We start from the raw sequence: 13398 nt of genomic DNA, 5'->3' as shown, positions 1-13398 counted from the left end.
TTAATTATTTAGTAATCCAAATTAAATATTAATCTTACTGGTCAATTTGGCTCCAAATTATAGCTGGCAACTGACTGCAGCCTCGGCTCTAGCGAGCCTTGCAGGCTCCACCTGAGCTTCCTTCCTCACACTCACAGGCCTCCGATATCATCGCAAAAGGAATTTCCCCAGATCTTCCTTCCAGGAGACGCGGGGGCTAGTCTCAGCTGAGCGATCCCCTTGGCAGGCCGGACGGCTTCACCGGAGCCTGTTTTTGCCGCGAATCATCCAGATGGCAATCCGGATCGCAGTGGAGGCTGAGCAACGCTCCAAACAGCAAGTCATTTGTTTTTGGCCTCAGTGGGCGTAAATAGGCCCAAAAGACTCTTAGTAGCCCCATTGAGGTTCCCCTGGACAGGGAAGGCCCGGCCACCTCACGGACAGCCGTTATTTTTGGCACAGCCACCATTTTGAAGGATTTGCAAGTCACGGCCATCATTTTGGAACTGCAAAACCCCTCAGTAAGGCTTCCCGGCCTGCTAGGCCTACTCTGTTAATATCCTGCCGTGACAGGCACGGATAGGGAGGCAAACCGGACAATTCAAAATCAGACCGCAGCCACAGTACCTGACCATTGGTGGCATAGGTGGCACGACCGCCATTTTGGATTCCTCAGTCACCTTCTTGGCCTATCCGCAATCTCTTTGACCTGTGGCCTTACCACCTCATTAGAGGCCTTCCAAGCCTCACAGGGCCTTTAAGATCCCAGAAACCTCAATAGAGGCTTTTAAGGTCTCACAGGGCCTTTAAGGTCCTAGCAATTGAACTGAGAAAATCTATTCATGAAAGTTACTCACCTGAGCCTCCACGACAATCACTGATAACTTCCATACAAGAGGTATCCACCTGTCCCATTTAGCCATGTGGCACTGTGCCACAAGGCCTATCAGATAATTTTAGATAATTATCTGGCTGTCAGCCATTGCTGTTGCTCAGAGCATGGGAGCTCCCTCTCTGACAACCAGATCCGTGTGCTTAACCCCCCCCCGGACATCTCCTGCCCGGAATATCCAGGTGGCAATGACAGACAGTGCAGCTCCTCAGCCATCGCAGGGCTCTTCTGTTCCCCCCAAAGAAAAAAAGCGCAGATCATCTGAATTGGAAGCGGGGGTAAAGAAAAAATCTAAGGCAAAGGCCTCATCCACCAAGAAGCCCTCCAAAGCTGCTGAGAGTGAGGCCTCGAGCAGACATCAGGCGCTGGAAAGGGAGTTTTTCCAGAGCTCAAAGGCTCACCTCCAGAGCTCAAAGGCTCCAGTGGAGCAGAAGTGGTTCTCCCCCTTCCATTAGACAGCTCACCATTTGAGCCCCCATGATGCTCCTAGGGCATGGTTTCCTCAGGGGGAAATTGGACAGGTTGGTCCCCCTCTCCCCTCTCTACAAGCACTCAGTAAAATTTCCCCTTCCCCACGATACAACATGGCCCAGAAATCACGTATACCCCTACTCTGTTTCCCAGTTCAGGCAACTCTGACACATCCTTCCAAATAGGAGAGGAGGGATCCGTGGACCTTGAAGCTTCGGACATACCTATGTCAGAGGACGAGGAGGCGGCTCCATGCCCGACTTTCTTCTGAAGCACAGTGGAAAAGCAGTGGTCTTCACTGGGCACTCTCCCTTCTCCCATCGGGACAGAGAAAAAACTTTTCAATGTCTCCTCCTCCTTCTCTTCCCTCCTGGAGGTGCCACTTGTGGACACTCTGCTAACTTCCTTGTTTTCTTCCTCCACCATTCCAGGGGACATGTCAGAGGCCTTGAAAGTGGAGGAAAAAATATTTGAGTTTTCCCTCTGCAGAGCTCACCAAGCCTCGGCATGGGCGATCAAGGCGGGTACATCATCGTCTTTTTTTTGCCAGGTCGTCCATCATGTGGCTCCGTGAGCTCCAAGCCCTCGTTCCCCCTGATCAGGTGCGAGCACACTAGACATTGGGCAAATTGGTTGCAGCATCTGAATACGTGGCCGACACATCGCTCCACTCTCCCAGGTACTCCACCGGATCTATTGCAGCCACTGTCTTGGCCCGAAGATTGCTTTGGTTAAAACAATGGCGGGCCGACCTGAAGTCCAAGTGGCACCTATCGACCGCCTCTTATAGCACTATGCATCTCTTTCCCATCTCTCATAGAGGGAAAGGACAAGTGCAAGGTACTTGCACACCCCTCTAAGAGGGCAGACAGAAAGCCTCAACAGGATTTCCGTAGGCAACACTTTCATTCCAGCACCACCTGGGATTGGAGGCAGCCTTTTTGGGCTGGGCAGTTCTGGGATTGGCCCCGGAGCTCTTGATCCTTCCCCCCTAGACAGGATCGCCAGCAGGACCGCCAGACCCCTATATCCAGGGCCCAGTACCAGACCAAGCAGCCCTTTCAGGGCACTGGAGGCCATCCGTACAGATGGAATAAGTGACGCCAAGGCAACCTCTCCCATAGGGAGCCGTCTGTCCCTATTCAGTGACACTTGGGAGGCTACCACCACAGATTCATGGGTGATAGACACCATATGACACGGCCTCGCCCTGGAATTCTTATCCATACCTCCAGGGCGTTTCTTACAATGCCCCAACACAAGAAACGCCACCAAGGCAGGACTCATGTCCATGGCCATCTCCCATCTACTGGAGATAGAGGCCATAGAGCCGGTGCCCACGGAACAGAGGGGACAGGGGTTTTACTCCATCCTGTTTGTGGTACCGAAGACGTCGGGGGGCTGGAGGGTGATATTGGACTTGAAAGGACTAAACTATTTCTTGGCCTACCAGCGGTTCAAGATGCAGACTCTCAAGTCCATCCTGGCCAGCATCAGGAGAGGGGATTTCCTGTCCTCCATAGACCTGATGGAAGCTTACCTTCATGTCCCGATCCTTCCCGAAAACCGCAAATTCCTCCGGTTTTGTTATGCGCACCGGCATTTTCAGTACAAAGCGCTCCCATTTGGCCTTTCCTCGGCCCCACGGGTGTTTACGAAGATCTTAGCAGTTTTAGCTGCCCATCTGAGAATGATCCCGGTGCACATACAATGCTATCTGGATGATATCCTTTTCCAATCCCGTTCCTTCTGTTCAGCCCAATCGGACCTGGAAATCACCATCAGGACTCTTCAAGCTAAAGGATTCTCCGTGAACTTCCAGAAGAGCCACACGGTCCCATCAACTTGCCTCCTCCACCTGGGGGCAATCATGGACTCCAATCTGTGCGAAGTCTTCCTTTCCGAGGATCGCCGAACAACAAGAGAAGGTAGTTCCCCTAGTCCAACTGTCTCAACTGCTGGGGAAGATGGTCTCCTGTATAGGGATCGTTCCATGGGCCAGACTGCACTCCAGAGAACAGTAGTTCCTGCTACCCTTTCAGAAACAGAACATGAGTTGATGAGCCGAGGTGGCGCAGCAGTTAGGGTGCAGTACTGCAGGCCACTTTAGCTGACTGTGTTCAGCAGGTCAGCAGTTCAAATCTCACCGGCTCAAGGTTGACTCAGCCTTCCATCCTTCCGGGGTAGGTAAAATGAGGACCCAGATTGTTGGGGGCAATGTAAATATATATATACATTGCTTACTGGTGTACACCGCTTAGAGAGTGCTTGCATTAAAGCGGTATATAAGTCTCATAAATAAATAAATAAATAAATAAATAAATAAATGAGTTCTTCCACCAGGAGGGTGAGGGTCCCACGCCAGACATTGTCATCTCTTCTGTGGTGGACCTCACCGGCAATGGCCAGGGGATCCTTTTCAAGGAGCCTACCAGGCTCACCCTGACCACGGAAGCCAGCCTGTTTGGCTGGGGCGCTCATTCCCAGACACATCTAGTCCAGGGTCAATGGTCCCGTTCGGACTTGAGCCACAACATAAACTGGCTAGAACTAAGGGCCATTCACCTGGCACTCCACCACTTCTCCGCCATAGTAGTGGGGAGCCACGTACTGATATTGACAGACAACGTGGCAGCAAAAGCACATGTGAACAGGCAGGGAGGGACCCGCTCCAAGTCCCTTATGCTTGAAGCCCACAGCCTGGCTCTTGGGCAGAGGCCAATCTAAGATCCATCAAAGCAGAGCACATATCGAGGGAGGCGAACCATCAGGTGGACTCCCTGAGCAGGTCCACGGTGGACCACTCAGAGTGGCGTCTGTACCCAATCCTGTTCAGGGAGATCTCGAACAGATTCAGCCAACCCCAGTTAGACCTCTTTGCCTCCCCAAGCAACTCCCAACTGCCCAGGTACCTCACCAGGTACCCATCCCCAGGGGCAGAGGGAATGGATGCTCTTCACAGCGAGTGGCCCAGGGGGTTGCTGTACGTGTTCCACCCACTCCCGCTGATTCCGGCAACCATCCGCAAGCTACTTCAGAAGCAGGTGGAGGTCAACTTGGTTGTTCCACACTGGCCGAGACGACTGTGGTTTGCCGACCTGGTGGAACTTTCAATCTCACCGCCATGAAGGATCCTTCCAGACCGTATCTCCCTCAGCCAAGGGGCCCTTCAACACCTGGATCCTCAGTGGCTCCAATTGGCCATCTGGCACTTGAGCAGAGAAATTTAGCTAGACAATCCTATTTGTCCAGGGTGATCCCGATGATCCAAACCTCCAGGCGCCCCTCGACTAATAGGATATACGATGCCACGTGGAGGAACTTTTGCCTGTGGTGCACTAAGCACCAACTCCAGCCTCTTTCTGTCACCATTCCCAATATTTTAGACTATCTATTGCAGGGTATGGATAAAGGGTTGACACCTAGCACTATTCGCAGACAGGTAGCGGCCTTGTCTACGGTGCTTACTTGTGACAATCTGGTCCCATTAGCACAGCACCCAGTAGTAAGCTTTTCTCAAGGGGGTGACCAATGCCAGGCCACTGGCGGTTCACCACTACCCCTCTTGGGATCTACCACGGGTACTGCAAGCGCTAATTTTGCCACCATTTGAGCCTATCAGGTTTTGTTCACTAAGACTCCTTTCTCTGAAAGTAGCCTTTCTGATTGCAATCATGTCAGCCAGACATATTTTGGACTGGCTGCCCTTTCAGTCAGGAGTGACCTGTATACCTTTTATGAGGATAGAGTAGTCCTTTGATTGGATCCATCCTTCATCCCGAAGGTCAATACCTGATTTCATAGGACCCAAGAGCTAGTTCTCCCGGACTTTTGTCCCAATCCATCGCATAGGCTGGAAAGATAGTGGCATAAGCTGGACGTACGCAGGGCTCTGCGTTATTATGTAAAATGAACCTCTGCCTTTCACAAATCAGAGGCCTTGTTTGTGTCATTCCAACCCTCTTCTATGGGTCAGAAGGTTTCCTCTTCGACCATTGGAAGGTGGATTAAGGCATGCATTGCCTATCTCTCTCAGTCCTTACCGGTCTTTAGCTACATCACTGCCATTCCACTCACAGTGCGGCTACGTCAGCGGCCTGGTCTATCCAGGCGTCCATTGTGGAAATCTGCAGGTCTGCAACTTGGTCCTCTCCTTCTTCATTCACCAGACATTACAAGCTAGACAAGTTTGCCTCTGCGGATGCTTCATTTGGCTGGAGAGTGTTACAGCAAGTAGTTCCTTCTGCTGGGACATAAGCCCAGACTATTTCCCCCCTGTAGGGACATGAACAGCTTTGGTATGTCCCACTGATGGATTCTACACTCATCATGCTGGAGAAGGGGCATTGTCTTACCTGAACACCTTTTCTCAGCATGATGATGTAGAATCCACACCCACCCTTAAAGGCCGTCTGGGCCTGTGTCAGAGTAGGAGGAGCCAATGCATCAGAGTTCGTCATGTTTTGCTTCGCCTTGGTCAAAAACTGGGATGGTCCAGCCCAGAAGGAGGCATGGCAGATTTTTGACTTAGTCTCAACTGAGCAGGAAGGCTGAGATTACCCACGGGTGGATTCTACATCATCATGCTGAGAAAAGGCATTCAGGTAAGACAATGCCCCTTCCCAGAGAAGAAAACAGATATATAATGCCTCACAATTTTATTTCAGGGAACAAGTTGCCTTTGAATATTTATAAGGCTTCTTGCCCATCACATTTCTATGGGAAATAGAAGTGATTTTCACAATAAAAATCCAAACACAGATCCACTAATGTGCTTAGACACGTTTACATGCTGCAGTGATTCTTAGATTTACAGTTAAAGAATACTAGATTAGATAAAACTGCCTAGCATCAAGAAAAAAACAGAAGTTACTTGTTTCACCTTGAGAGATAAGACTGCCACAAATTAGGCATCTATAAGGGCTAAACTGGTAGACTCAGATTCTCAATATATTGAATTTTTAAATAGCTTCCTGACCATAGAGTTTTTATGATGCAGGATTTAGACAATAGCATTCACTTTTCCCCTCATAAGCTGACTCAATTTTCACTTAAAATCTGCCTTCCATGTCTGAGCTTTATTGTGGCAATCCAGATTTCCCAGTGATTCTTCCCAACGATTCAGGAAACTTATTTTAAATACTCATGGACTGCTTGACTTATAATATTAAACAGATGCATTTGTTAGTCTTTCTATTCCAGATCAAATAGGTTTCTTTGGTTAAAAAACTCCCCCAAACTTATAGGAAATTGTGGAGCTGATTGCATTTGCTGAAGCCACTGAATCTTAGAGCATGTTGCCATTTACAGCACTGCCAAAGGGTGATTCTGTTAAAACATGGACTTGGGCCTGCAAAGACAATTTACATAACTTCAAAGCTCAGGCTTGCTGTTAGTGATGGAAAGGGTTGTATACAAGTGACTGCAATAGCTAGAGGGGATCAGATAAATGTTTTTGACTCTTGTTTGATATGTATTAAGAAGAAATGAGTCACTCTTTGGTTGAGAAGCACTTTGCACAATTTGTTCTTCATAAGATCTTGCAAAGAAAACTAGAGTAATTTGTGCTTATAGTCATGCATTGGTTCAGGCTCAACATTTCAATATTTAACTCTATATTTATTGCAAAATTCTGATTTTCTTTAAATACTGTATAATTGGAAAGACTGGATCCACTGGTCAAATTTATCCCAGTATTGTTTTTAACCTTTGCTGGAATTATAACAGTGTTTTTCTACATTGTTCTGCAAATCATAGTAAATGTGCAAAATGTCTAGTACTAAAATTCACAAATGGTTGATGTTAGAAAACTGCACTTGTAAATAACAATTCATATAAGAAGATTGCAATCTTAGCTACTGAACTTGCACTTTCAAACTGCAGCTTCAGAGCTACTTTCCCCATGCCCTCCATCTTTTTGTTTTGTTTTGTTTTTTGTTGTTATTGTAAATACTGGAATTTCTTCATGTCTACCTCCATCCCTTCACCCTTTTTCCCAAGCTGTAGCCAAATAATCTTAGGATCACACATTTCTTTATTTCTCTCAGAAATGCAAAGAAATTCCTGACCTCAGAGATCTGAACTTTTTTTTTTCTTGAATGATGTCAGAGGTTGCAACAATAACAATAACAAAAGTGCTGTCCAAGCAATGGAAGTGAGAGCTTAAGTCTTATATCCCACCCAGAAGAATAACCTTAAGGGCTGGCTTACTATCATTTGGAAAGGTTTAGACAGATTATCCACAAGACACATTTATTTATTTATTTATGAGACTTATATACCGCTTTAAGTGCAAGCACTCTCTAAGCGGTGTACACCAGTAAGCAATGTATATATATATTTTACATTGCCCCCAACAATCTGGGTCCTCATTTTACCTATCCCGGAAGGATGGAAGGCTGAGTCAACCTTGAGCCGGTGAGATTTCAACCGCTGACCTGCTGAACACAGTCAGCTAAAGTGGCCTGCAGTACTGCACTCTAACTGCTGCGCCACCTCGGCTCACATTAAGACTTACTATTTTGTACTGTATATATTACTTTGTATTGTATTGCTATTATATTGTATTGTATTTTATTGTATTGTATTACATTATATTAATGTCCATCATGTAGGGCTATAAAATAATAAGGAAGCTGAGTGTTAAGAAGTGTTTGTTAAGAAGCAATTGTTTTATATATTAATTTTATACATTTCTAACCTGATACAGTAAGAGGAACTCCAGCAGTTGACAACATCACAAGATAAAAATTGCATAATGTAGTGTAAAGAAATAAAATAAATATAATTCACTCCCTATAATCTCCTAGAATGATTCCTGAACCAACTCAGGCTGAAAGCACAATGGAATAAGCTGCTTGTTTTCCAAATGCAAGGAGGATGGTGTTGCTTGCATCTCCAAGAGAGTTATATTTCAAAATTGGGGGCTCTCCTGATACTACATTGGAGAGACAGGTTCAGTTCTAGGAAGTTCATGAAAAAAAAATCAAAGTACTTCAATTAGGACAAGCAAAGTTCTAAAGTTGCTTTTTCTAAAAGGGAACTATACTTTCTTGTTTTTGTTTTTTTATTTGAACATATTTCACTTCAATTGAACTGAAGAAGCTTCTTGGATAAAAAGTGAAATGTTTTCAAAGAAAAAAATCAGAAAGTCCAGTTGTCTTTCAGAAAAAGTACCTTTGGGGCAACCGTGATCTGGATAACTGAGAATCTCCATAGACATTTAGGCCAAATAAAGTCATACCAAATCACCATAACAATACTTTATCAGGCAAGTAGATTTCACTAAAAAAATTAATTATCAAGTAAAATGTGATTTGGAACCAGATCTGTATTAGCTTGCATGGGAGTTAAGTCTTCAGACATACATGCTGAGTATGAAGAACTATAGATACGTGTAGCAATCAAAATTCTCCCAAAATTGGCAGAGGAATAGACTCAAGCAAATGGTTACAATTCTCTATTTTTGGAAATATAAATTTCAAGTGTAGTGAACTCTTTAGGTCTTGTATATGATCTGAATGAGCCCTGAAGGATGTTCTCCCATTTCCAGCTGTACAAAGGTTTTCCTTAGCAGGCAAATTTCAGTTGTAATATGTTTCCTGAAAATGGAAAGTTCAAGCATGCAGCATTGTGTGTGTGTGTGTGTGTGTGTGTGTGTGTGTGTGTATTCCACTTGCAACTACGGTATAGCTAATTGACCCAACTACAAATGTATAATTATATTTTTGCTACCAATGTGAAGGTTGCTTAGAAAGTAATGGGGAATTATTTTCCATTAACATTCTCAGCAATGTATTTAACACTAACCATTACCGCAGTCTTTCCTGCCAAAAAATGAATTTGTTTGACTATTTATGTCACAAAAAATGGCCTGAACACTGTGAAATGAAGTTCATTTTAAAATATTAAACTAAATATTTACAGAGATCTTACAGACAATTTATTCCACTTTGTTCAATATACCATATCAAAGCTTTGAAATATATACTATAATCACAAGCAAGAAATTAATAGTTTTAAATGTTTCCCCTCCTTTTTCTTCTGCTTCTTTATATAAAAAGAAATGAAAAAAGTTAATAACCTCTGAAGATGAAAAGGATAGTGTACTATTAATCCTTATTCTGTCTTCTGGTAACATAGCAATTCCATCAAGCACCTTTTGCTAAAGCTGTGTGATCAGCCCTCACAGATTTCAAACAGGTTTCAGCTTTTGAAATTACCTATTCCAAGAATATTATATTGTATATCAGTGTTTCTCAACCTAGCAACTTTAAGATATGTGTATTTCAGATCCCAGAATTCTCCAGCCAGCACTGTATGCATATACATGCACACACATAGATGCATGGGCAGAAATCCCTTTGTGTTCATTGTGCAATCTAGGTCCTTCCAGCTGTGCATATTTTCTCTGGACAAAAGGTGATCAGTTCTTCCATCATGGAAATAGTGTGTGGACAGTTAGAAATATTTTGGAAGCAAAATAAACAACATGGGGAGGAAAAAAGACCCAGGAACAGTAATAAAAATGATGAGTACCATTTCTAACACCAAAGATCACTCTTCCCAAGCTTGTGCTTTCCAGATTTGTTAGAGAAATTCCTTTCTTTCTTCATTCATTTAGCAAGATAATGAAAGAAAGAATGAAGTATATAAAAAAGAGTGTAATAGAAAGAGTGGAAAAGAATGAAGAGCTAGACAAAGAAATGTGGAAATTTTCAAGAACTGAAAAGCTCATAGAAGATATTGTAGGTTGCTGGAATGGGGAAGAAGTTGCTTGTATGATGGAGAATAATGCCTGAGAAGATGGATCTCCAAATGAGAAGTAGTATTCAAATGTTAAAATATAAATGGTATCAGCCAGCCAGCATAAAATGGCAATCTCTATTGCCTAGAAGCCTGCAACTAGAGAAGAAAATTAAAATTCCTGTTCCTACCAGAATACAGACTGAGACCCCACTCTATAGAAGAATAGAGTGTTTGAGAAGATAGGGGATTTGAATTTGGTTCTCATGGAGGACTGCTAGTTTGTTTTGGGACTTGTTATTGTTCAAAGCAATGAGATTTTCCCTGAACTGAAAATGAAACATCAAAGCATCAGCAACAATGGAATTGGGAGCTTGAATAAGTTGGCAGAACGTCAAGAAAGTGGAAACAGAGGTTTTCCTTTCATCCTTGATCAGAGAACTAAAGAGCTCTACTAAATGCTCACTGAAGTTGGTGAGAGCTGAGGGAACTTATAAATTTGGGTAGGAGCTCCTTGGGAAAATTATTTGATTGAGTTCTGGTAACGTGAGAGATTCAATCTGCTATGGATTAGCTCAGTAATTCTAGTGTTCCATTGAAAGGTTGTCCCAATCTCTAGAGAGAAAAGAGGTTAAACTGGGTTTTGCTCCATCATGGTATAAAAATCTTCCTGGATGGAGAACCTGAGGAAGGGTTATCTGAAGACTGACGGTAGGGATTGTTTTACCACCAGATGGAATAGAATAGATGGATTGTAGTTGGTAAATTGAAGGTGTGTGGAAAGCAGTGGTAAAGGAAAACCAGAATAGTGTATTAATGGACTGTAGATGACCTTGAGAAGGAGAGATAGATTTAGTAGTTATATTGGAAAACAAATTGCATATATTTGGGACCCAGTAGTGACAGGTCAAAGAAGATATGTTGGTGGACACAACATATTCTGGGTTCAGATCAGCCTGTAGTAAGACTTTGTTCAAGCATAATTGGATGGTGAATGAACAGGCAGGCTTGGTATATATGTTGCCTCTCAGAAAATTGCTCTCTCAGGTTTCACATTCAGCAGCAGCCTCAGCGATATCCCTGTGAGACTCTATCAATGTGAAAGTTGAACTTTAAAAAATAGGATAGGAAGAAAATTGACACCTTTGAACTTCAGTGTTGGGAAAGAGTCCTGAGAATACTATGGACAGCCAAGAAAATAAATCAATGGATCATTGAACAAATCAACCCAGATTTTTCACTTGAGATGCAAATGACCGGGCTCAAATGACTTTACTTTGGATACAGTATGCAAGACCCAGTTCTTTGGAAAAGGCTCTAAAACCGAAAATGTGGAAAGGGAGAGAGGAAAATGACAAAAAGTAAGAAGGTGGATGGATTCGGTTATAACAGTAATGAATGCACTGTTGGGAGACTTGAAAGAACAAGTTAGAGATAGATTAGCATGGAGAAAATCCAGTGCTTTTTTTGTTAAAAAAAAAAAAAACGGTGCTGGAACTCACACACATCATACAACCCGCCTTGCCTACAAGGTTCCATCCAAAAAAGGTGCCAGAACTCTGTTCTGGGCGTTCTATGACAAAAAAAGCCCTGAGAAAATCTATCTATGTATTCACTAGGAGTCAAAAGGACTTGATGGCACGTAAACAATTAATGTTCTATGAAGATCATTTTTATAGTCTTCCAAAGGAAAAGGGATGCAATGGAGAAATGCAGTCTCTGTACCATTTTATTAAACTTTTGAAATGAGGGGTAGAGTACTTTCTACACCCCGAGATAAATAATAATAACAATAATAATAATAATAATAATAATAATAATAAGCTCCTTGGGTGCAATCCCAAAACAACTGGAGCACCACTTGAACACCATTGGCATTGACAAATTCACTATTAGTCAATTGCAAAAGGCGGCCTTACTAGGAACTGCTTCCATCCTGCGATGATATCTGTAATACCATCAAACATCCACATCTGCCTATCCCAGGTCCTGGGTAAGGACTCGATAGGTAGACAAAATGCCAAATCCAGTCTGAACATTTGGCTGACTGTGTGATGATCCATAATAAAGTTGGAAGGGACCTTGGAGGTCATCTGGTCCAACCCCCTGCTCAGGCAGGAAACCCTATACCATTTCAGACAGATGGCCGTCTCTTGTTAAAAACTTCCAGTGTGGAGATGATCTTGGAAATCTGCTTTATAGGTTAAAACCAGCCTTCAAGTTTTACCTAGAAATGTTTCAGAAAATATATCAGCATCTGTAACAGATGTTATGTGGTTATAATAACTCACCTGCCAGCTGGTGGCAAAAATAAAAGAGATAATAGCAAGAGATCATCCCTTCCTGATGGAGCTACTATGAATTCTGAGGCTACTAACTGTACAAGGAACAGCAGTTTCTCGAGTACAAACACTATGCCCAGATTTGAGTTATACCTATGAGATAGTAAAAATCAGTTTGCCATTGTTCCTGTGCTAATCAAATATTTGCTTATGTGTGCAAATATTCCTGAATGGATGTGATTGCCTGATTTGTAAAATACCAGAAAGAAAACCACATTGAAGAGAACATTTATGTATACTTACACTCTCATAAAATAAGTTACTGAAGCAGCAGCATTCATAGTATAATTATTATTTATGTATTCAGTAATGTGTTGCAAGTCTCATAGCAAGGAAAAGGCTCAAACACCTATGATCTACCACAAAACCAAGCTTAAAATGGCAGCCTAATTCTTGACTGAAATAATGTGGTTTGTTTGCATTTGACTTGATATGTCCAAAGATAGTGATTTGTGAATCATGGTTTTTGGCTTACTGAATTATATGAACTCACTATTGCACCTTACATAAATAATAATTAAAGCAAGCCAGGGTTTAATGCAAAGTAAATCTTATTGAATAGAAGATAGCTTCCTACTGTTTACATATTTAAGCAAGGTAGAGATAATAATGCATTTCAGCTATCATCTGGAACAAATTAACATGAAGGATTTGACTTCTTATACTTTCCGTATAGAGAGAACTTATATTTCTTGAGCTAAATCTGAATCCTTTATGCCCAGCCTTGTTTTTAATAAGGAAAGGCCTGCCACTTCTAATAGATGCCAATTCGCCTTCCCCCCCCACCCCCCCGGCAACCCTCTGATCTCACTTGTTGCTACTTTGGGGTGATGTGGTAACAAATTGGTTTAAGTATTTCAGACTATAATGAAATCAGTCATTATTTTATAAATCACGATTTATAGATTAGTGAGTTAAATAAATTAGTTGACATTTATGGAATAAAATATGATTAAACAAATCATAGTT

The sequence above is a fragment of the Crotalus tigris genome, unplaced genomic scaffold (assembly GCF_016545835.1).
Source record: "Crotalus tigris isolate CLP2741 ecotype Arizona unplaced genomic scaffold, ASM1654583v1 scf7180000017952.28453644438:3035480, whole genome shotgun sequence".
Classification (NCBI taxonomy): domain Eukaryota; kingdom Metazoa; phylum Chordata; class Lepidosauria; order Squamata; family Viperidae; genus Crotalus; species Crotalus tigris.
The sequence above is the reverse complement of the archived record's forward strand: the minus strand, read 5'-3'. Positions refer to the sequence as shown.